The sequence below is a fragment of the Oncorhynchus keta genome, chromosome 25 (assembly GCF_023373465.1).
Source record: "Oncorhynchus keta strain PuntledgeMale-10-30-2019 chromosome 25, Oket_V2, whole genome shotgun sequence".
Classification (NCBI taxonomy): Eukaryota; Metazoa; Chordata; class Actinopteri; order Salmoniformes; family Salmonidae; genus Oncorhynchus; species Oncorhynchus keta.
The window spans coordinates 27,297,046-27,318,408 of record NC_068445.1 but is presented as its reverse complement, the minus strand read 5'-3'; the positions used below and the strand labels follow the sequence as shown (position 1 = coordinate 27,318,408).

At 46.9% G+C, this 21,363-nt stretch overlaps 1 protein-coding gene across 3 annotated transcripts in view; it reads right to left on the bottom strand.

The window, feature by feature from the left end:
• LOC118357873 (semaphorin-4C-like) overlaps positions 1–18,530 on the bottom strand; it is a 130,945-nt gene extending 112,415 nt beyond the window's left edge. For 2 of the 3 annotated variants that reach the window (XM_052479052.1, XM_052479053.1), the window contains exon 1: positions 17,924–18,528. The gene's annotated coding sequence lies outside the window, so the exon portion shown is untranslated. Of the gene's footprint in view, positions 1–17,923 lie in introns of all 3 variants that reach the window. The other variant, XM_052479054.1, reaches the window with a different exon arrangement.
• Positions 18,531–21,363: the final 2,833 nt, after the last annotated feature.

The following is a 21,363-nucleotide window of genomic DNA, read 5'->3' as shown; positions in this document are numbered from 1 at the left end:
GCTGCTATATACTGCTGCCGCTATATACTGCTGCCGCTATATCCTGCTGCTGCTATTGACTGCTGCCGCTATATACTGCTGCCGCTATATACTGCTGCCGCTATATACTGCTGCTGCTATTGACTGCTGCTGCTATATACTGCTGCTGCTATTGACTGCTGCTATATCCTGCTATATCCTGCTGCTGCTATATACTGCTGCTATATACTGCTGCTACTATATACTGCTGCTGCTATATACTGCTGCTGCTATTGACTGCTGCCACTATATACTGCTGCTGCTATATGCTGCTGCTATATCCTGCTGCTATATACTGCTGCTATATGCTGCTGCTATATCCTGCTGCTATATACTGCTGCTGCTATCCTGCTGCTATATGCTGCTATATCCTGCTGCTATATCCTGCTGCTGCTATATCCTGCTGTTGCTATATACTGCTGCTGCTATAGACTGCTGCTGCTATAGACTGCTGCTGCTATAGACTGCTGCCGCTATTGACTGCTGCCGCTATATGCTGCTGCTATATCCTGCTGCTATATCCTGCTGCTATATACTGCTGCTATATCCTGCTGCTATATACTGCTGCTGCTATATACTGCTGCTGCTATCCTGCTGCTATATCCTGCTGCTATATCCTGCTGCTGCTATATACTGCTGCTGCTATATCCTGCTGCTATATACTGCTGCTGCTAGATCCTGCTGCTATATCCTGCTGCTATATACTGCTGCTGCTATATACTGCTGCTGCTATATCCTGCTGCTATATACTGCTGCTATATACTGCTGCCGCTATATACTGCTGCCGCTATATCCTGCTGCTGCTATTGACTGCTGCTGCAATATACTGCTGCCGCTATATACTGCTGCTGCTATATCCTGCTGCTGCTATTGACTGCTGCCGCTACATACTGCTGCCGCTATATCCTGCTGCTGCTATATCCTGCTGCTTTATACTGCTGCTGCTATATACTGCTGCTGCTATTGACTGCTGCTATATCCTGCTATATCCTGCTGCTGCTATATACTGCTGCTACTATATACTGCTGCTGCTATATACTGCTGCTGCTATTGACTGCTGCCGCTATATACTGCTGCTGCTATATGCTGCTGCTATATCCTGCTGCTATATACTGCTGCTATATCCTGCTGCTATATACTGCTGCTGCTATCCTGCTGCTATATGCTGCTGTATCCTGCTGCTATTTCCTGCTGCTGCTATATCCTGCTGCTGCTATATACTGCTGCTGCTATATCCTGCTGCTATATCCTGCTATATACTGCTGCTGCTATATCCTGCTGCTATATACTGCTGCTGCTATATCCTGCTGCTATATACTGCTGCTGCTATATCCTGCTGCTATATACTGCTGCTGCTATCCTGCTGCTATATCCTGCTGCTTCTATCCTGCTGCTATATGCTGCTATATCCTGCTGCTATATGCTGCTGCTATATCCTGCTGCTGCTATATCCTGCTGCCACTATATACTGCTGCCGCTATATCCTGCTGCCGCTATATCCTGCTGCCGCTATATACTGCTGCTGCTATATCCTGATGCTGCTATATCCTGCTGCTGCTATATCCTGCTGCTGCTATTGACTGCTGCTGCTATATCCTGCTGCTATATACTGCTGCTATATACTGCTGCCGCTATATACTGCTGCCGCTATATCCTGCTGCTGCTATTGACTGCTGCTGCAATATACTGCTGCCGCTATATACTGCTGCTGCTATATCCTGCTGCTGCTATTGACTGCTGCCGCTATATCCTGCTGCTGCTATTGACTGCTGCTATATACTGCTGCCGCTATTGACTGCTGCCGCTATTGACTGCTGCCGCTATATACTGCTGCCGCTATATACTGCTGCTATATACTGCTGCTACTATATACTGCTGCTGCTATATACTGCTGCTGCTATTGACTGCTGCCGCTATATACTGCTGCTATATGCTGCTGCTATATCCTGCTGCTATATACTGCTGCTATATACTGCTGCTATATGCTGCTGCTATATCCTGCTGCTGCTATCCTGCTGCTATATGCTGCTGTATCCTGCTGCTATATCCTGCTGCTGCTATATCCTGCTGCTGCTATATACTGCTGCTGCTATATCCTGCTGCTATATCCTGCTATATACTGCTGCTGCTATAGACTGCTGCTGCTATAGACTGCTGCCGCTATTGACTGCTGCCGCTATATACTGCTGCTGCTATATGCTGCTGCTATATCCTGCTGCTATATACTGCTGCTGCTATATCCTGCTGCTATATACTGCTGCTGCTATCCTGCTGCTATATCCTGCTGCTGCTATCCTGCTGCTATATGCTGCTATATCCTGCTGCTATATGCTGCTGCTATATCCTGCTGCTGCTATATCCTGCTGCCGCTATATACTGCTGCCGCTATATCCTGCTGCCGCTATATCCTGCTGCCGCTATATACTGCTGCTGCTATATCCTGCTGCTGCTATATCCTGCTGCTGCTATATCCTGCTGCTGCTATTGACTGCTGCTGCTATATACTGCTGCTGCTATATCCTGCTGCTATATACTGCTGCTATATACTGCTGCCGCTATATACTGCTGCCGCTATATCCTGCTGCTGCTATTGACTGCTGCTGCAATATACTGCTGCCGCTATATACTGCTGATGCTATATCCTGCTGCTGCTATTGACTGCTGCTGCTATTAACTGCTGCCGCTATATACTGCTGCTGCTATATACTGCTGCCGCTATATACTGCTGCCGCTATATACTGCTGCCGCTATATCCTGCTGCTGCTATTGACTGCTGCTATCCTGCTGCTGCTGCTATCCTGCTGCTATATGCTGCTATATCCTGCTGCTATATGCTGCTGCTATATCCTGCTGCCGCTATATACTGCTGCCGCTATATCCTGCTGCCGCTATATCCTGCTGCCGCTATATACTGCTGCTGCTATATCCTGCTGCTGCTATATCCTGCTGCTGCTATATCCTGCTGCTGCTATTGACTGCTGCTGCTATATACTGCTGCTGCTATATCCTGCTGCTATATCCTGCTGCTGCTATATCCTGCTGCTATATACTGCTGCCGCTATATACTGCTGCCGCTATATCCTACTGCTGCTATTGACTGCTGCTGCAATATACTGCTGCCTCTATATACTGCTGCTGCTATATCCTGCTGCTGCTATTGACTGCTGCCGCTATATCCTGCTGCTGCTATTGACTGCTGCTGCAATATACTGCTGCCGCTATATCCTGCTGCTGCTATTGACTGCTGCCGCTACATACTGCTGCTGCTATATCCTGCTGCTTTATACTGCTGCTGCTATATCCTGCTGCTATATCCTGCTATATCCTGCTGCTGCTATATACTGCTGCTATATATATACTGCTACTGCTATATACTGCTGCTGCTATATCCTGCTGCTGCTATTGACTGCTGCCGCTACATACTGCTGCCGCTATATCCTGCTGCTGCTTTATACTGCTGCTGCTATATCCTGCTGCTATATCCTGCTATATCCTGCTGCTGCTATATACTGCTGCTATATATATACTGCTGCTGCTATATACTGCTACTGCAATATACTGCTGCTGCTATTGACTGCTGCCGCTATATACTGCTGCTGCTATATGCTGCTGCTATATCCTGCTGCTGCTATATACTGCTGCTATATACTGCTGCCGCTATATACTGCTGCTGCTATATGCTGCTGCTATATCCTGCTGCTGCTATATACTGCTCCTATATACCGCTGCTATATACCGCTGCTATATACCGCTGCTATATCCTGCTGCTGCTATATACTGCTGCCGCTATATACTGCTGCTGCTATATGATGCTGCTATATCCTGCTGCCGCTATATACTGCTGCTGCTATATGCTGCTGCTATATCCTGCTGCTGCTATATACTGCTGCTATATGCTGCTATATACTGCTGCTGCTATATACTGCTGCTGCTATCCTGCTGCTATATGCTGCTATATCCTGCTGCTATTTGCTGCTGCTATATCCTGCTGCTATATCCTGCTGCTGCTATATACTGCTGCTGCTATATACTGCTGCTCCTATATACTGCTGCTGCTATATCCTGCTGCTGCTATATCCTGCTGCTGCTATATCCTGCTGCTGCTATATACTGCTGCTGCTATATACTGCTGCTGCTATATACTGCTGCTGCTATATACTGCTGCTGCTATATACTGCTGCTGCTATATCCTGCTGCTGCTATATACTGCTGCTGCTATATCCTGCTGCTGCTATATACTGCTGCTGCTATATACTGCTGCTATTGACTGCTGCTGCTATATACAGCTGCTGCTATTTACTGCTGCTATATACTGCTGCTGCTGTTGACTGCTGCTATATACTGCTGCTGCTATATCCTGCTGCTGCTATATCCTGCTGCTATATCCTGCTGCTATATCCTGCTGCTACTATTGACTGCTGCTATATACTGCTGCTGCTATTGACTGCTGCTGCTATATACTGCTGCTGCTATTGACTGCTGCTATATACTGCTGCTGCTATTGACTGCTGCTGCTATTGACTGCTGCTATATACTGCTGCTGCTATTGACTGCTGCTGCTATATACTGCTGCTGCTATAGACTGCTGCTGCTATATACTGCTGCTGATGCTATTGACTGCTGCTATATACTGCTGCTGCTATTGACTGCTGCTATATACTGCTGCTGCTATTGACTGCTGCTGCTATATACTGCTGCTGCTATTGACTGCTGCTATATACTGCTGCTGCTATTGACTGCTGCTGCTATTGACTGCTGCTATATACTGCTGCTGCTATTGACTGCTGCTGCTATATACTGCTGCTGCTATAGACTGCTGCTGCTATATACTGCTGCTGTTATATACTGCTGCTGTTATATACTGCTGCTGTTATATACTGCTGCTGTTATATACTGCTGCTGTTATATACTGCTGCTGCTATATACTGCTGCTGTTATATACTGCTGCTGCTATATCCTGCTGCCGCTATATACTGCTGCCGCTATATCCTGCTGCCGCTATATACTGCTGCCGCTATATACTGCTGCTGCTATATCCTGCTGCTGCTATTGACTGCTGCCGCTATATACTGCTGCTGCTATATACTGCTGCTGCTATATACTGCTGCCGCTATATCCTGCTGCTGCTATTGTCTGCTGCTGCTATATACTGCTGCCGCTATATACTGCTGCTGCTATATCCTGCTGCTGCTGCTATATCCTGCTGCTGCTATTGACTGCTGCCGCTATATACTGCTGCTGCTATATCCTGCTGCTATATACTGCTGCTGTTATATCCTGCTGCCGCTATATACTGCTGCCGCTATATACTGCTGCCGCTATATCCTGCTGCTGCTATTGACTGCTGCCGCTATATACTGCTGCTGCTATTGACTGCTGCCGCTATATACTGCTGCTGCTATATCCTGCTGCTATATACTGCTGCTGTTATATCCTGCTGCCGCTATATACTGCTGCCGCTATATACTGCTGCTGCTATATCCTGCTGCTGCTATTGACTGCTGCCGCTATATACTGCTGCTGCTATATACTGCTGCTGCTATATACTGCTGCTGCTATATCCTGCTGCTGCTATTGACTGCTGCTGCTATATACTGCTGCTGCTATATCCTGCTGCTGCTATTGACTGCTGCCGCTATATACTGCTGCTGCTATATACTGCTGCCGCTATATACTGCTGCTGCTATATCCTGCTGCTGCTATTGACTCTTGTTGCTATATACTGCTGCCGCTATATCCTGCTGCTGCTATATCCTGCTGCTGCTATATCCTGCTGCTGCTATATACTGCTGCTGCTATATACTGCTGCTATTGACTGCTGCTGCTATATACAGCTGCTGCTATTTACTGCTGCTATATACTGCTGCTGCTGTTGACTGCTGCTATATACTGCTGCTGCTATATCCTGCTGCTATATCCTGCTGCTATATCCTGCTGCTACTATATACTGCTGCTGCTATATACTGCTGCTATTGACTGCTGCTGCTATATACAGCTGCTGCTATTTACTGCTGCTATATCCTGCTGCTGCTATATCCTGCTGCTATATCCTGCTGCTGCTATATACTGCTGCTATTGACTGCTGCTGCTATATACAGCTGCTGCTATTTACTGCTGCTATATACTGCTGCTGCTATATCCTGCTGCTGCTATATACTGCTGCTATTGACTGCTGCTGCTATATACAGCTGCTGCTATTTACTGCTGCTATATACTGCTGCTGCTATATACAGCTGCTGCTATTTACTGCTGCTATATACTGCTGATGCTATTGACTGCTGCTATATACTGCTGCTATATACTGCTGCTGCTACTGGGCTGACTGGTCCAATACACTGAATCACACCACCACCTCTCATGATGTTCTCATTGTGCATGGACCAGGTGGGATTGAGGACAGCAGGCTGGTGTGTGAGAGATGTTTTATTTTAAAATACTTTTATAGGCCCAATAGTTGCATCATTAAAAGCACAAAAATGACTTCATTGTAACGAATGTAAAAAGCTAGAGAGAGAGAGAGAGAGAGAGAGAGAGAGAGAGAGAGAGAGAGAGAGAGCTGGAGAGTGAGAGTAATAGGGGAAATAAAGATCAATAGATGGGGATCAGTGTGTACAGTCGCTCAGCCCTCTCCCTCCCTGCTGCTGTCAGGATGACTCAGTCTATCAGTGACTCTGCATCTTAATTCGCCTTCTGAGAAAAACTTCTGAGAAAAACACACTGAAAAGGACTCATAAACCTGTCGATAAGGCACTGTGGACTCGCTGAAGTCACAACGCACACGACGTACACGCACACACATACTCACAAGCACACACACACAGCCACATTTCAATGTAGATAAACCACTGTGAGAGACACATGCTCACATAGAATCTGTGCAGTGCACAACACCATAGGAGGTTGTGGGGGACTGGTTCCCCACGATATGCAGCAAGTGTCCATCAGCTGGTGATGTACCATGGAGCTCAAACAACAGACACTATGAGCACTGTCATACAGCACAGAGAAACACTATGAGCACTGTCATACAGCACAGAGAAACACTGTGAGCACTGTCATACAGAACAGAGAAACACTATGAGCACTGTCATACAGCACAGAGAAACACTATGAGCACTGTCATACAGCACAGAGAAACACTGTGAGCACTGTCATACAGCACCGAGAAACACTGTGAGCACGGTCATACAGCACAGAGAAACACTATGAGCACTGTCATACAGCACAGAGAAACACTGTGAGCACGGTCATACAGCACAGAGAAACACTGTGAGCACCGTCATACAGCACAGAGAAACACTGTGAGCACTGTCATACAGCACAGAGAAACACTATGAGCACTGTCATACAGCACAGAGAAACACTGTGAGCACGGTCATACAGCACAGAGAAACACTATGAGCACTGTCATACAGAACAGAGAAACACTATGAGCACTGTCATACAGCACAGAGAAACACTATGAGCACTGTCATACAGCACAGAGAAACACTGTGAGCACTGTCATACAGCACAGAGAAACACTATGAGCACTGTCATACAGCACAGAGAAACACTGTGAGCACGGTCATACAGCACAGAGAAACACTATGAGCACTGTCATACAGAACAGAGAAACACTATGAGCACTGTCATACAGCACAGAGAAACACTATGAGCACTGTCATACAGCACAGAGAAACACTGTGAGCACTGTCATACAGCACAGAGAAACACTATGAGCACTGTCATACAGCACAGAGAAACACTGTGAGCACGGTCATACAGCACAGAGAAACACTATGAGCACTGTCATACAGAACAGAGAAACACTATGAGCACTGTCATACAGCACAGAGAAACACTGTGAGCACTGTCATACAGCACAGAGAAACACTATGAGCACTGTCATACAGCACAGAGAAACACTGTGAGCACTGTCATACAGCACAGAGAAACACTATGAGTACTGTCATACAGCACAGAGAAACACTATGAGCACTGTCATACAGCACAGAGAAACACTGTGAGCACTGTCATACAGCACAGAGAAACAAGACTCAATATAGCGCTCTCTCTCTCTGCAGGGCGGCTCGCTACATTGCGTAGCAGACAATGGTAATGTTAACCCCGGATGGAGCAGTCGACGACCAGCAACACACACAGCAGAACAAAGGAAACGTCCACACAGCATAGTACAACATAGTACAGCACAGTAGGTCACACACACATAGACAACATTCACACACACACCGGCCGCACCCATGAGACACTGCTGGGTTGCCGACTGCCACACACACCCCAAATAATGTGAGCGCCACACACAGACAGAAACACACAGCGAATGTCATTCAACATAAATTAATTAAAAACAGGGCCCTCTCCCACAGGGAGGGAATGACAAATTTAAGGAATTGAATCCTGGCACACAAATCACGGTTCATAAGTAGATAGACCTCAGCACAGCGGAGGCTGGAACACAGCGTTTTAATAGGGGACAAACTGAATGTGTTAACTTTACAGGTTGGCCCCCCCTTAAACGCTTCCCAGGCGCGCGCACAGAGAGAGAGAGAGAGAGAGAGAGAGGTAGAGAGAGAGAGAGAGAGAGAGAGAGAGAGAGAGAGAGAGAGAGAGGTAGAGGGAGAGAGAGAGAGAGAGAGAGAGAGAGAGAGAGAGAGGTAGAGAGAGAGAGAGAGAGAGAGAGAGAGAGAGAGAGAGAGGTAGAGGAGAGAGAGAGAGAGAGAGAGAGAGAGAGAGAGAGAGAGAGAGAGAGAGAGAGAGAGAGAGAGAGAGAGAGAGAGACAGAGAGAGAGGGGTAGGTAGTAGCAGAAGAGGGAGGGTGAGGTAGAGGAGGAAGAGAGAGAGGGATAGCAGAAGAGGGAGGGAGAGGAGGAAGAGAGAGGATGAGGGGGTAAAAAGAGGTAGAACGGAGGTGGAAAGGTAACCGATGGGAGGTATCCATCTGCATTTCGGTCTCTCTCATCCATTATTTCTCAGGCCGCTTTTAAAGAGACGCTTTATTGATTTTTTGATGTGTAGAAGCAGCAGGTTTAAGAGCTTAGCAGGAGGGGGCGAGCACAAAATAACTAACTCACTCCTCCCGGCTACCAACGGTCTAGGTCTCCTCCCACTATGAGCCTGACCTGGGCTCAGTGCTGGTAAAATATCATAATAATAACAGTTTGCCTTTCTCTCTCCTTTTTCAGGAAAGAAAGAGACTGCTTAATAGGCACAAAAAATAATCTCCCAGATATACTGTTCCATATGCTACGAGTCAGTGTGTCTATGTGCTGAGGGAGGGAGGGAGGGAGGGAGGGAAAGAAGGCGGTACAGGATAGGGTCTATTACAAATACAGGGATTGTGGGAGAAAGAAAAGGAGAGAGAAAAGAGAGGAAAGCAGAGGGAGAGCTAGGTAGGAGATTGATGGTGGAATTGTTGACTGCTGGTGCAGCCTTATCTAACTCTCAGAACCTATGTGCAAGACAATTCTTTGCTCTCCCTCACTCCATGTCTTTCTGTCTACCCTCCCTCACTCCATGTCTTTCCGTCTACCCTCCCTCACTCCATGTCTTTCTGTCTACCCTCCCTCACTCCATGTCTTTCTGTCTACCCTCCCTCACTCCATTTCTTTCTGTCTGCCCTCCCTCACTCCATGTCTTTCTGTCTGCCCTCCCTCACTCCATGTCTTTCTGTCTACCCTCCCTCACTCCATTTCTTTCTGTCTGCCCTCCCTCACTCCATGTCTTTCTGTCTGCCCTCCCTCACTCCATGTCTTTGTGTCTGCCCTCCCTCACTCCATTTCTTTCTGTCTGCCCTCCCTCACTCCATGTCTTTCTGTCTGCCCTCCCTCACTCCATGTCTTTCTGTCTGCCCTCCCTCACTCCATGTCTTTCTGTCTGCCCTCCCTCACTCCATGTCTTTCTGTCTACCCTCCCTCAATCCATGTCTTTCTGTCTACCCTCCCTCACTCCATGTCTTTCTGTCTACCCTCCCTCACTCCATGTCTTTCTGTCTACCCTCCCTCACTCCATGTCTTTCTGTCTGCCCTCCCTCACTCCATGTCTTTCTGTCTGCCCTCCCTCACTCCATTTCTTTCTGTCTGCCCTCCCTCACTCCATTTCTTTCTGTCTGCCCTCCCTCACTCCATTTCTTTCTGTCTGCCCTCCCTCACTCCATTATTTTCTGTCTGCCCTCCCTCACTCCATTTATTTCTGTCTGCCCTCGCTCACTCCATTTCTTTCAATCTGCCCTCCCTCACTCCATTTCTTTCTGTCTGCCCTCCCTCACTCCATGTCTTTCTGTCTGCCCTCCCTCACTCCATGTCTTTCTGTCTGCCCTCCCTCACTCCATGTCTTTCTGTCTGCCCTCCCTCACTCCATTTCTTTCTGTCTGCCCTCCCTCACTCCATGTCTTTCTGTCTGCCCTCCCTCACTCCATGTCTTTCTGTCTGCCCTCCCTCACTCCATGTCTTTCTGTCTACCCTCCCTCACTCCATGTCTTTCTGTCTACCCTCCCTCACTCCATGTCTTTCTGTCTACCCTCCCTCACTCCATGTCTTTCTGTCTGCCCTCCCTCACTCCATGTCTTTCTGTCTGCCCTCCCTCACTCCATTTCTTTCTGTCTGCCCTCCCTCACTCCATTTCTTTCTGTCTGCCCTCCCTCACTCCATTTCTTTCTGTCTGCCCTCCCTCACTCCATTATTTTCTGTCTGCCCTCCCTCACTCCATTTATTTCTGTCTGCCCTCGCTCACTCCATTTCTTTCAATCTGTCCTCCCTCACTCCATGTCTTTCAGTCTACCCTCCCTCACTCCATTTCTTTATGTCTGCCCTCCCTCACTCCATTTCTTTCCGCCTGCCCTCCCTCACTCCATTTATTTCTGTCTGCCCTCGCTCACTCCATTTCTTTCAATCTGCCCTCCCTCACTCCATGTCTTTCAGTCTACCCTCCCTCACTCCATGTCTTTATGTCTGCCCTCCCTCACTCCATTTCTTTCCGCCTGCCCTCCCTCACTCCATTTCTTTCCGCCTGCCCTCCCTCACTCCATTTCTTTCTGTCTGCCCTCCCTCACTCCATTTCTCTGTCTGCCCTCCCTCACTCCGTTACTTTCTGTCTGCCATCCCTCACTCCATTTATCTCTGTCTGCCCTCCCTCACTCCATTACTTTCTGTCTGCCCTCCCTCACTCACTCCATTTCTCTCTGTCTGCCCTCCTCTCACTCTCCCCAGGTCTGTGTCACCTATTTCTCTCTTCCATCTCCCTCAACTCCTCCTCTTCATTTCTCACTCCGTCTCTCTTCCTACTATATATATTGGGGTCTTTGAGTTCATCCTCCCCCTCTCTCCCTTCCTGTCTCTCCCTCTCTTTCTACCTTCCCGTCACTCCCTCTCTTTCTCCCTATCAATATTGCTCTCCCTCCTCACCATCTCTCTCACTCCCTCAATTCCCTCACCCTCTTTCCTTTTGTCTTTCACCCCCTCTCCATCTCAGTGAGCCAGATAGGTTGCAGCGGCTGGAAAAGATCAGCATGGGGTCTGCAGGGTGCAGCCAGCCCTGGTCTGAGGTCAGGCTGCTACAGGCTGGGAGGACAAGGGGGTAAACACATATACACACAAACACATACATACACCCCTGTGGGGCCCCCATCGCCACAGCGACGGGCCTGGGCCCAACACCTCTAACAACAGCCCCTTTATTGGACCTAGGTCTGGCATTGGCCCTGCCTGCAGTTTACGCAGCTGGGAAAGGGAGCATTGACATTGGACTGGACTGACATTGGGCTGCCAACAGGAGGCGCTAGGCTAGGCTAACACCACTCACCAACTCACCACACCCTGAGAGAAAAGCTGTCTCAGTCCAGCCATGGTGGAGCTCAGCTGGGGTTTGGCGGGAACTTGGCTGGGGTTTGGCTGGGTCTCTAAAGGGTGGGACCCAGTGATAAGCTGTGGCCCTGTGCCTCTGCCCACTCTCCTCCTCCTCTTTTCTCCGGCTCTCCCCTGGAGAAAAGGCCTACAACTCAACTCAGTTCAGCCTCACTCCTTCCTGGCTAAGCTCCTGCTCCATACCAGCTGCAGGGCTACTTTTTATTGTTATTTTTCTCCAGCAACAGTTTGTGTGTGTGTGTGTGTAACAGGCGTGCTCCTGGCACTTCCTGCTGTTAACTGTTTGGTAGAACAGTCACACGAGAAGGCAAGGCAACTATATCGGAACAGAACAATGCCCAAAAAGGCTCTAATAAAAACAAACTGCGATGCTCAACTGGGAAAATGGGCTCGTCTCCTGCTGTTCATCGGCATGGACCACAATCTGCATACACATTGCAGGGCCCACAGTCAGACTAGACACAATACACACACATTCCTACCCCAGCACCACCATGTTTACTCGCAGACATGAAGGCATGTACACACACACACACACACACACACACACACACACACACACACACACACACACACACACACACACACACACACACACACACACACACACACACACACACACACACACACACACACAGGCAAATCTCATAAACTAGGGTACAAAAGATAACCATTACATTGGTGCTCAGTAAACACAATGCACTTTAGAAAGACAGGCTGCTGAAAACATCTGTTCAAGGTGAACAGCAACAGCAGGAGTTCCAACTTCCACCATCTACCACAGAAGAATCTCCTCTCTGAGCAACATTCCAGTGAATAATTACTATGGATGTGTTCCAAATGGCACCCTATTCCCTACATAAGAGTAGTGCACATTATAGGGAATAGGGTGCCATTTGGGACACAGTACACAGTACGTAGGCCTAATACAGCCGGAGCTTGTTGGCAAGCCTTTGGCACAAAGGAAATCATTGCCCAACTGTCTCTAATATAACCTAGCTTCCAGCTGCTTCATGGGAGCACACCAAGCAAATGCTGAGATGAGAGAAATGGAAGAAATAAAAGGTGACCCCATTTAAGGTTGTTTTAAGAAGCTGTTATGAGAAGGTTTAACACACAAACTACGATAAACCAATAGCATTATGCCAGGCAAAGCTCACACACAAATGCTCATAAAATAACACAAACACCTGCACATGCACTTGTCCCAACCCCCGCCCCCCAAACCCACACAGTTTGGGAGCCTTGAGGGAGGACAGTGAAACAGCAGATGGTCAGTATTGGTGAGCTAGTAACAAAGAAGCAGGTCATTGCTCTCTCCACCTCTGCTCTCTCTCCCATAAATAATGTAATGCCTCAGTCAGAATTCTGGACTTGTTATGAACTGCGTAGAGAGTGGGAGGGTTTCTCTAAAGCTCAATAACTCCAACTACAGTGTACATCCTCTGGGTATTTTGACCAAGAAGACAGACCAAAGCTTCTCATCTTTTGTAGAGCTAGGAGGGTAGAATCAGACCTGGTGCCAGAAACCACCAGCGTGATTTATTCACAGGACCGCTCCTCTCCTAACCAGCCCTGAGGCCTACTGTGTAATGGCCTGTAGTTTGTGTGTGTGTAACTATACTTGTGGGGATTTCTGAAGGATAGTAAACAATGAAAATGTTGACCAACTGGGGACATTTTGTTAGTCCCCACAAGATCAAATGCTATCTAGGGGGTTTAGGGGTTAAGGTTCAAATTAGTGTTAGGATTAGGTTCAGGGTTAGTTTTAGGGATAGGAACTAGGGTTACATTTAGAAACTATGGTTAGGTATAGGATTTTGAATGGGACTGAAATGTGTGTCCCCCACAAGGTTAGTTATACAAGACAGTGTGTGTGTGTGTGTGTGTGTGTGTGTGTGTGTGTGTGTGTGTGTGTGTGTGTGTGTGTGTGTGTGTGTGTGTGTGTGTGTGTGTGTGTGTGTGTGTGTGTGTGTGTGTGTGTGTGTGTGTGTGTGTGTGTGTGTGTGTGTGTGTGTGTGTGTGTGTGTGTTTGTGTGTGCTGCAGAGAGAACCCAGCCACACTTCACAGTCTGTCGATGAGTGTTTCTTTCTCTGGCCCACAGCTGTGCACACAGAGCAGCCTCCCTCCAGCACACAGGCCTCTGGGAGCACCATCAAAACACAGGCCTATATCAGCCCCCAACCCCAAGCCCTCTCCATGGTGCTCTTAAAATACGACCCCCCCCCCCTGCTTCTCTACAAATAATGCTGTGTCCAGCCCCAGCCCAAACCCCTTCCGCTTCTCTTAAGGCCTAACACACACATCCAGATGACCCTTCTGCTCCTGTTCCACAGACCTCTCAGTTGGCCTGCCTCGCACCATAACAGCTCCAGCCACTGGCACTGACTGCACTCTTGTCCTCTCTGACCTGCTACAGAGCTGATACAAGACCATCCTACTCAGTACACACCGGGATGAAGAAGGCATAGGGGGAGGATGGAGAGCATGGATGGAGCCAGAGGTTGGGAGGATGGAAGTATGCACACATGACTGGAGGATGGAGCTAAATGGCATATATTATTATATATTAGGATGGAGAGAGGATGGAGAGAGGTTGGGAGGATGGAGAGACGGAGGGAGGATGGAGAGACGATGGGAGGATGGAGAAATGATGGGAGGATGTAGAGGATGGGAGGATGTAGAGGATGGGAGGATGTAGAGGATGGGAGGATGTAGAGGATGGGAGGATGTAGAGAGGATGGGAGGATGGAGAGAGGTTGGGAGGATGGAGAGACGAAGGGATGATGGAGAGACGAAGGGATGATGGAGAGACGATGGGAGGATAGAGAGAGGATGGGAGGATAGAGAGACGATGGAAGGATGGAGAGACGATGGGAGGATGGAGAGAGGTTGGGAGGATGGAGAGAGGTTGGGAGGATGGAGAGAGGTTGGGAGGATGGAGAGAGGATGGGAGGATGGAGAGACGATGGAAGGATGGAGAGACGATGGGAGGATGGAGAGAGGTTGGGAGGATGGAGAGAGGTTGGGAGGATGGAGAGACAATGGGAGGATAGAGAGATGATGGGAGGATGGAGAGAGGATGGGAGGATGGAGAGAGGTTGGGAGGATGGAGAGAGGTTGGGAGGATGGAGAGAGGTTGGGAGGATGGAGAGACGATGGGAGGATGGAGAGACGATGGGAGGATGGAGAGACGATGGGAGGATGGAGAGAGGATGGGAGGATAGAGAGATGATGGGAGGATAGAGAGATGATGGGAGGATGGAGAGAGGATGGGAGACAGGATCAGAGGATGGGAGGATAGAGAGAGGATGGGAGGATGGAGAGAGGATGGGAGGATGGAGAGAGGATGGCAGGATGGAGAGAGGATGGGATAATGGAGAGAGGATGGCAGGATGGAGAGAGGATGAGTTAGAGGATGGACAGAGTGGAGGGAAGGTGGAGGAGAAAGACAGGGCCAAAATTAGGGGAAAAGGAGACCTGACAGAGAGAGAGGGATAGGAGCGGAATGAAAAGTAAAAGATGGAGAAGGGTCCAATCCTTCCAAAGGAAAGCAATGAAACAGTTTGTGAAGAGAGGGGCTCTTTTTTAATCTCGTCCCCAGATTGCTGTGGCAGCACAGAGGTAAAATCAAACTGTTGCTCACTGAGCTGTGCAGTAAATCTCAATCAAACAGATCAGTGCCTGCAAACTGCGAACAAAACATGCTGAAACCAGTCATGCATATATATGGAGGTGTTATGTCACCTCTAGCATCATCAGGGGAGGGTAAAGAGATGTATTTAACCATGTAATTTGCATGCATTCACGTGTTTGTATGGCTGTTTGCCACGCGTGGTCCTTCACTACAGTATCAGTTGCATTTAAATGTCACAAGTGGCACAGGGATGACTGAATACGCTGTAGCAGCCAGACACAGGACACCTGTTGGTGCTCCATGTAGACTACAGTATGTCCCAGCCTCCCAGGCATGATGCAACCACCACTCTGCACCCACGTCTGAGCTAACTCCAGCTTCAGCCTAACCAAACACATGCTAGCTGTGGCCAAGCCATTACAAATCCATCTCTCGCTGCTTAACCTAAAGAATGACGGTCTCACAGTATTAAAAGCTCTTTATAGGCCAACCATGAGACTGCCTGCGAGGCTGAGAGGGGGCTGAGGAGTGGGGGTTCTGGGCCTAGGAGGAGGGGCAGGCAGCAGGATGTGGGGGCCATTGTGTGGTAACAATGAAGAGATCAACCTGGCAGGAGCCAAATCGAACTCTCAATAGACACTTTAACATCTAGGGTGAGGGAGGGAGGGAGCTGAGTGTGCCTGCTTCCACCACCATTTCTCCTGCCTGCCAAATTGACACACACACAGGCTCTGGAGAAGTGTGGTAAATAGGCATACACACAAGTATTTCACTACACTCGCAATAACATCTGCTAACCATGTGTATGTGACCAATAACATCTGCTAACCATGTGTATGTGACCAATAACATCTGCTAACCATGTGTATGTGACCAATAATATTTGATTTGATGATCATACACACATTGGAAATATCAACATCACTAACAAGATGGGCATTGTAATTTCCATGTTGCATTATATTTCGGCGTGGGGGTGGCTCATGTACGCACAAAGACAGAGATTGGTATAATTACATGATAATATCCTTACCATTCCCTAGACCTTACTAGGTTTCCCCATTTAACTCTGGTTGTCTTCATTTTCAGAAACTTCAGCTTTCCCTTCCCCAGTCATATTCTTAAATGTAATGAACTAAACTGAACCTGCAACAGTCGTTAGGAACACAGTCACCACATATCCCCATGCACAAACCTTGTTGTCCAGCTAGTCAGTTCAACCGTTCTGCTCACACTGGTCTGGCCATGCTGTAGACTAATTACTGTAATCAGTCAGCTGAAGCTAACACTTACTTCATTGTCGTTAAAAAGAAAGCAAGACAAAACAAGAGGCCGAATTAATGTGTCACTGTGAACTGGATAATTGTAATAATGCAGGGTTCCCCAACTGGCGGACCACTGGAGGAATTTGGCCCACTGGTGATTTGATTTTATAGTTGAACACAAAAGACTGTAAGAACACCAGCTCCAAGTGATTACATTTTTACAATCTGTTCCAAAGTATTCCCACTCATAATAGAGAGATATATGTGATAACACAAATGTAAGCAAGGTTTGAAATTATGATGTTTTAGTCAAATATGATATATTATGGTCTTCTTGCGCTGATTTTGCAGTCTACAAATGATTTGTAATTATTTTCTGGCCCCCTGACCATCCGTCCAAGAAAAAATCGTCCCGTGGCTGAATCTAGTCGATGATCCCTGTAATAACCGTTAAAATAAAGTCCTCTCCAAATGAGCGATAAGGTGACAACAACATAGGTATGTTAAGACACGTGATGGTTTTTTCGAATCCAAGCTAATTGCAGTGAGTGTTTTGCGATCCAATTTATTCAAATGGCTATAACAGTTCAGGTCCTCTATGGCCGAATTTGAATAGCATACAGACTCTGTTTTGTTCCAAGAGGACCAATGATATACCTCACTACAAACGCGACACACATCAAATATACAAGTCGAGTGAATATGGTGAATATGTAGAGAAAATGGGGAAAACGTCTCTCCAGATGATCTCTAACTGCGTCGAATATAATGGTCTAAATCAGGATTTAAATGGGGGTTCGGAACAAAAAACATTTGATTCGCTTCCAACTGCTTCCCAACCGCAGTGCGCTATGTTTACTGTGGACTAAACAGAGATAAAGTTTCATCAATACGCAATTCAATTGGTTTAAAAATATTGTCCAGTGCGCGTATAACCCGGTAAAAGACTACCTTTAAAGCTTGGGGCAACAGTTGGAGCCCTGCCGATTAAGCCAAAAACAGGATCAGATGTTTTTCTCATTTTCTTCCCCCTATTCGGTTACTTTAAAAAGCCAACATTAGGCAGTCTCACAATATATCCAACCTACAGGATAACGCTCATATGATTGTAATAATGTTGCAATGACTGCAACAAACTTACCGTAGTATTCGTTCACTTATGCTCCTCTGTTCAGCAGCTGTGGTGATAATAATGCAATAGCCTTACTCTCCCGGTCAGTTCCCTCCGCGTAAACTAACGACAGATACCGTATCCTTTCCGCTATCTCGGCTTTGTTTTCGGACGATTCAGTTAGTTACAAATTATTCCACATACTAACAAATGTCAGCTGAAGGCTATTCGTTCGCGTTTTTCCTTTAGATTTCTTTGCGAAACATCGGTAAAACATGTCATGATGCAGTTGGTTTACATAGCGATACTCGCGCTGCTCCACTCACTCCCTCTGTAATACGAAACCAAGGAGGAAATAATTCGCAAATAAGATTCACGTCCAAAGCATATAAAACCTGGCCTTGGTGCTCTCTTGACGTCTCTCCGACGCAGAACTGCACAACTCTCGATATGTAGAAGTTTCTACAGATGTAAAATAGCAGAGACAGGGATATGGGTTGGTCGTAGCGCTGGCAAGCATATATTCCAGTGGAATACCGGTGGAGTAGTGTGCCGTTACACTGCAGTGTGACATACTTCTGCAGTACGTATCACTGTAGGGACCGACCAGGGATGATATAAAGGCATAAACAGGTCTCCATCCAAACACACCCCCTGTGCATTGTCCAGACTCGGCCACCCGATAGTCCCAAAAGTCACGTTACAGAAGAATTGCCCTTTTGATGAATAATGGTAACTTCACGCTATGACATTAGAAGAATATATGCATAGTCTATGAATATTATACCATTATTGTAATTTGTTGTAGGAAGTGGACTTTGTTGTTAACACAATAGAGGTATATGTCTGTCTGATGACGACGAGCAAGGATTAAATATTGTATGACGATATTGCATGAAGGAGGGGAAGAAAACAGATCTCAAAGAGTAAACATACAATTATTATTATTATTATTATTATTATATTACAAAACATGGGATTACGATTGGCAGATTCGGTGGGGCGATTATTAGGTACAGGAAAGGAGCTCGATTTGATAATCCCACATTCCCATGACATTTCATACAAATAGATTCATACAAAAACATCTTCTTTGTCTCTTCGTATGGGAATTTGTGATTAATGTGTGCCTATGTGAATGCATTTGACATTATATGCACTGTAAACTATGTTGTCACAGTAAGCCAAGCATAATAATGATGTCAATATGTCAATATGATTGGTTGTTTTTCTTATATACCTTTCATATACAGACACAGATCCCACTATTTTACCATGCCTGCTTTTTTTGATTTTTGTATATCTGAACATGGTATTGGGATAAAAAATATTATATATATAATTCAACTTGGTAAATTAAAACTCATCTGTAGACCTAGTCATGATTCCTGCATTTGTGAATGGTTCTCTGCATCTTTGTCAATAAAATCATTAACACTTCCATTGTTTAACACCTCCCTAATTTGAAATGCAAATTGGCCACATGATTTAACAACACCCCACATCCCTCCCAATTTGCCATTACTCGCTGATGTACAAAAGGGGTATACTGTACCTGCAAGAAAGTGGTGAATAAGAGGCTTTGAAAGGGGGTCGTATAAACATTGTCTTATATTCTTACATTAAATATACCACATCTTCTGCCTGAACGACTGTGTGATCACACGCGCCGTAGCCGATGTGAGCGAGACCTTTAAACAGGTCAACATTCACAAGGCCGCAGGGCCAGACGGATTACCAGGACCTGTACTCCGAGCATGCGATGACCAACTGGCAAGTGTCTTCACTGACATTTTCAACCTGTCCCTGTCCGAGTATGTAATACCTACATCTTTCAAGCAGACCACCATAGTCCCTGTGCCCAAGAACACCAAGGTAACCTGCCCAAATGACTACCGACTTGTAGCACTCATGTCTGTAGCCAAGAAATGCTTTGAAAGGCTGGTCATATGGCTCACATCAACAACATCATCCCAGAAACCATAGACCCACTCCAATTTGCATACTGCCCCAACAGATCCACAGATGACACAATCTCTACTGCTCTCAACACTGCCCTTTTCCACCTGGACAAAAATAACACCTTCGTGAGAATGCTGTTCATTGACTACAGTTCAGCGTTCAACACCATAGTGCCCTCAAAGCTGATCACTAAGCTAAGGACCCTGGTACTAAACACCTCCCTCTGTAACTGGATCCTGGACTTCCTAATGGGCCAAACTCAGGTGGTTTTGGTAGGCAACAACACATCTGTCACCTTGATCCTCAGCACGGGGGCCCCTCAAGGGTGCGAGCTTAGTTCCCTTTTGTACTCCCTGTTCACCCATGACTGCGTGGCCAAGCATGACTCCAACACCATCATTAAGTTTGCCGGTGACACAGCGTTGGTAGGCCTGATCACCGACATCGATGAGTCAGCCTATAGGGAGGAGGTCAGAAATCTGGAAGTGTGGTGCCAGGCCAACAACCTCTCCCTCAACGTGATCAAGACAAAGGAGATGATCGTGGACTAAAAGGATGGCCAAGCACTTCCACATTCTCATTGACGGGGCTGTAGTGGAGCAGGTTGAGAGCTTCAAGTTCCTTGGTGTCCACATCACCAACAAACTATCATGGTCCAAACACACCAAGACAGTCGTGAAGAGGGCACGACAACGCCTATTCCCTATTTGTTATGGGTTCTCAGATCCTCGAAAAGGTTCTACAGCTGCACCATCGAGAGCATCCTGACCCGTTGCATCGCCGCCTGGTTTGGTAACTGCTCGACCTCCGACCACAAGGCGCTACAGAGGGTAGTGCGCACGGCCCAGTACATCACTGGGGCCAAGCTTTCTGCCCTTCAGGGCCTCTATACCAGGCAGTGTCACAGGATGGCCCTAAAAATTGCCAAAGACTCCCTAGTCAAAGACTGTTCTCTCTGCTACCGCACAGCAAGCTTCTACACCCAAGCCATAAAAAACTGCTGAACAGCTAATCAGATGGCTACCCAGACTATTTGCATCAACTCCCCCACCCCCCCTTTTTTTTATGCTGCTGCTACTCGCTGTTTATTATCTATTATCTATGCATAGTCACTTTACCCCTACCTATATGTACATATTACCTCAATTACCTCGACTAACCGGTGCTCCCACACATTGACTCATTATCAGTACCCCCTGTGTATGGTTATTTTATTGTTGCTCTTTTATTTTTTACTTTAGTTTATTTAGTAAATCTTTTTCTTCACTCTTATTTTTCTTTACCTCATTGTTGTCTTATGGGCTTGTAAGTAAGCATTTCATGGTTGTATTCGGTGCATGTGACAAAGTTTTATTCGATTTTTGATTTGATTTTTACAATGGTTACTATAGACTGCGAAGAAAATGTTTGCATTAACACTGTAGGTACAGTAGTTTATGTTATCACAGTGGGATAGGTATTGTACTGCATTATGTCCTGTGCTGTTTTCTGACAGACTCATGGTAAAT